The 4317-nt window shown below is 68.6% G+C and overlaps 1 pseudogene across 1 annotated transcript; it reads left to right on the forward strand.

The window, feature by feature from the left end:
* The first annotated feature begins 327 nt into the window (after positions 1-327).
* On the forward strand, positions 328-2034 carry LOC311176142 (olfactory receptor 11L1-like; annotated as a pseudogene). Its single transcript has 2 exons — positions 328-1298; positions 1763-2034. The product of its transcript is annotated as an olfactory receptor 11L1-like (transcript).
* Positions 2035-4317: the final 2283 nt, after the last annotated feature.

Consider the following 4317-nt stretch of genomic DNA (forward strand, 5'->3'; position numbering starts at 1 on the left):
CAACATAAAGATGCTGTGCTTAGCTAATGTGAATGCACAAGAATTCTACGCTGTTATGAAAAGCTCACCTGCTCTTTCATCACATGCTTGTGAAGATTTCTTTTGGCGACAACGTCCAATAATATTCATGGCTCCATTACTACCATGAAGACACATGAGGATATTAACTACAGTGGTCTAAATGCCAGGTGGAGCCGCACAAGTACTTACAGAAAGCAGTCGTGGAGACGGGAGTGCTTGAAGAGAGTCTCTCATGTTCCAGACAGCACCGAGGAATTTCATGCCTTGTCCGCAGTGCTGTCCAAGGTCTCTTCCCCTCCGCAGGCAATGGAGCCCCCAAATGTGTCTGCTGTCACTGAGTTTCAGCTGCTGGGGTTCCAGAACCTTCTCGAGTGGCAGTCCCTGCTGTTGGCCATCTTTCTGTTCATCTATGTGCTCATGGTGGCGGGGAACGTCGTCATCATCACCGTGGCGAGCCATGACCGGTGGCTGCACTGCCCATGTACATGTTCCTCAAGCACCTGTCCTTCCTGGAGGTCTGGTACACCTCCACCGTCGTGCCGCCGCTGCTCGCCGGCCTGCTGGCCTGGGGCTGCACCATCTTCTTCCCTGCCTGCATGGCCCAGCTCTACTTCTTTGTGTTCTTCAGGGCCACCGAGTGCTTCCTCCTGGCCACGATGGCCTATGACCACTACCTGGCCATCTGCAGCCCCCTGCACTACCCCCTCCTGATGTGCCCTGAGACCTGCGCCAAGCTGGTGGCCGTCTCCTGGGTGGCCGGTGTGGGCACAGGGGCCCTGCCCTGCCTGATGATCTCCAGGCTGGACTTCTGTGGCCCCAACTGTATCGACCACTTCTTTTGCGATCTGCCCCCCCCATGCGGCTCTCCTGCTCTAGCGTCTACGTCAACGGGATGGTCATCTTCGCCCTGTCCGTCTCCGCGCTGTGCGTGTGCTTCCTCCTCACCCTCGTGTCCTACGTCTTCATCGTGGCCGCCATCCTCAGGATCCCCTCTGCCTCCAGCTACCCCAAGACATTCTCCACGTATGGCACCCACCTGGCCGTGGTCACCATCTACTACTACAGGACCATGATCTCCATGTCCGTGCGCCCCAATGCCCACCTGTCCCCCGAGATCAACAAGATCATTTCCGTCTTCTACACTGTGGTCACCCCGCTGCTGAACCCCGTCATCTACAGTCTGAGGAACAAAGACTTCAAAGACGCCGTCAGGACAGCGATGACGAGGAGGGGCCGCGCGTCTGCGGCCTCAGAGCGAGGGGCAGCTTCCTGCTCAGGTGAGTCTATTCCGTGGGGCCGGGCGTGGCCCGGGCTGCCCGCAGGTGGGGCTGCTTCCCACCCTCCCGCGCCGGCCGCCTGCTGCGCCCCTGCCCGCCCCGCTGGCCCCGCCCTCCCTCGAGGGGTCCCTGCGCGTGGCCAGCCCAGCCCGTGCGGCCGGTGGACAGAGGCAGCCTTCAGCCAGCAGGGGTGTCCAGCGGCAGCGGGTGGAGGCACGTCCCGGCCGGCCCCGCGGCAGGCGGGCTGGGGCTTCTGAATGCCGGACTGGTCAGCAGAGACGGAGATCCGGGCGTTTGTCTAATGAAATTTTAGGAAAAGTGTCCCGGCGGGCGGGAGGGGCAGGGGTGGGGGCTGGGGCGGGACCAGCCGCCGTGGCCTACTGGTGCCTTGAGGCTCCTGTCCCTGTGGACCTTGGACCCGGCCACAAGCGCCGCTGCGGACCGCCACCCCTGTGGTCCCCCAGACGCTTCTCCCCCGGGTGCTGTCTCCGCGGTGGGCCCCGGGCGGCTGGAGGCGTCGCTGCCTCTGTGGCGTGTCTGGCCCGCGGTGGAGGCCGGCTGTGCCCGCTGTACCCCCCGTGCCCCCTGCCCCCTGCACATCCCCGCCAGCTGGCACCTCCCCGTGTCCGAGCGCCGCTCCCTGCAGCATCCGCCCAGGCTGCCCCCACCCGGGGGCTGGAGGCTGGTCTCCCACCCTGCGCACAGCCGAGAAGCACGGGCGCAGAAAGGGCGCTAGGGCGTCCATGGCTCCGGCCCTCTGCCCTGATGCCAGGCCTGTGTGGGGCGGGGCCGGGCCAGGCCCTGGAGGGCAGCGGGAGGGGTGACCCGCATTGCCCAGGGGGGATGCCAGCGGGGGTCGGCGGCCTGCCAGGCGGGCGCTGTGGCCTGTGCCCACCCCTGCCCTGGCGCTGGCCTGCTGAGCAGGCGGGGCTCCCTGCTGGACAGGAGGGAGCCGCGGGCTGAGGCGTGCTCCCCTGGGGGATCGGGTGGTGCTGGGGCTCAGAAATCCCCGGGGTCCCCGGGAACAGGACGCTCCCCTGAGCTAAGCTGGGGCCTGGCCGGCTGTCCTGGGCTTGACTGAGCGCAGGGCTGAGGCGCGGCTGCGTGGACCCGCTGGGTGGGGTGGGGGTGGTGGTGGGGAGACCCCCCAGGACAGCGGGGGGCAGAGCAGGCAGATGGGCTGAGGCACCGCTGGGGAGTGGAGGGGCCAGAACACCGGCTGCCCCTGGGGTCGCTGCACACCCCAGCCTCGGCCCACGCGCCCTCGGTCCTCCCTGCCACAGAGCCGGACTTGGGGACTCCGGCGCATCCCTTAAAGCCCGCCTGGGCGTGCTTCTGCTAGTTTTCCCTGCAGCCCCCACCCTCTGTGCGGAGGGGACCCCACCCCGCCCACCCCGCCTGTGTCCAATCCTCTGGGAGCTTGGTTCGCGCGGGGGGCAGAGGGTGTGCGGGGAGCCCCAGAGCCCCTCCGAGCCGGGCCTGGGCCTGGGAACTGAAACAGCAGGCGGAGGACTCGCGTATCAGGGGTGTCCTGTTCACCCCTCACGTCGGGTCCTCACCGGACACACCCACTTCTGCTCGCTGGTTCCCCTCACTGCCCACCCTGCTCCTGGTGGTACCGTCCCAACGGGGGACAGACAGAGGCTGCCAGGGAACCGAGGGGCCCCTCTGGTGTCCGCAGCGCATGCCAGCGCCTCCTCCGTGGCTCCTCACCCTGGCGCCCTGGCGGGGTGAGCAATGAGCACGCACCCCCACCAGCTCCATCACCTCCTCCCCAGCGCGCCCTGCTCTGGGGCTCCCCTGCGAGGCACGGCCATGGTATCGCAGTTGAGGGTGGCCCCATGATGGGTCTCAGGCCCCCAGGGCCCCCCTATGTCACGGGTGCTCCCAGGCGCCCAGAGGAGCCCAGTAAGACCTGGGGTGCGCCGCGGGCCCTGAGGAGGCCCCCTGTTCGCCTGACAAGCACCAGGACTCACAGGGGCGGCTTGGAAGTGGGGGGACTCCGCGCCCCGCTGTCCCCAGCGTGACTCCCCTGCACTCCCTCTGCACAGCCGGGGTGGCTGTGTCCTGGGATGGTGGGGGGACCCTGGGAACCCCAGGGGTGCCCACAGACACTGGGAGGGCTCCGGGTGTGCCTGGAAGGCCACCTGCGCCGTTCCCTACTCAAGCTGCTGCCCCGGGTCCCCTGGGGGCTCCGGCAGGGCGCAGGGTCCCCAGGCCGGACCCGGGCCCGGTGGGCAGCAGAGCCCCCCAGCCCCTGACCCCCACCCGCGCAGGGGACAGGTGAGGCAGCCTGACCCGGAGCAGGGAGCCGGGCGGGGGATCAAGCCCGGGGCGCCCAGCCGCAGCCCCTGGGGGATGGTCCTGGGGGGCCCTAGCTGCTGCCCGGGCTTGGCCCCCACTTCACGGTCAGCGCCGAGCTCCCCGGCCGCGGTCACACCATCCCCCCAAGACCGTAGTCACCTCCCAGCCCGGGAATCCCTGGCATCCACCGTGCCCCTCACTGGCTGACAGAGGTCGCTGGCCCCCAGCCCAGCGCGGGCCCCGACCTGGGGTGGCGGTGTCTACGCAGTCCTGACTTTTGCAGGGGACCCGGCCTGGTGGGCGCGGTGGCCTGAGGCTCCTACCCCGCCTCGAGTGTGGTCCCGGGCCCCCACCGCGCAGCCCCCAGACGGCAGGGTGTCGGCACCCAAGCCCTGGCCTCGGCTCCTGAGAGGGCGGGGTGGGGTCCCAGAGAGCCCTGGAGGGGCCGAGAGCGCGGCAGGCCCAGAGCCCGGGGATGGCCGGTCCGCGCTGTCCGGGGCGCCGCATCTGCCGGACGCAGGGCTGGGCGCTCTGGGGCCTGGGCCCGGGATTGGGGTGCGCAGAGTGGTGCGGGCCTTTCCTAAACCGCGTGTGGCAGGGTCAGCCCAGGACACCGACGGGCGGAGCTGGTGGCAGGTGGTGGTGCTGCAGGGCATGGAGCCTTGGGTGGGGGGTGGCCTGGCGGTCCAGTGGATTCCAGCCTCAGTATCCGCAG

Source organism: Talpa europaea (assembly GCF_964194135.1).
Source record: "Talpa europaea genome assembly, chromosome: 8".
NCBI lineage: Eukaryota > Metazoa > Chordata > Mammalia > Eulipotyphla > Talpidae > Talpa > Talpa europaea.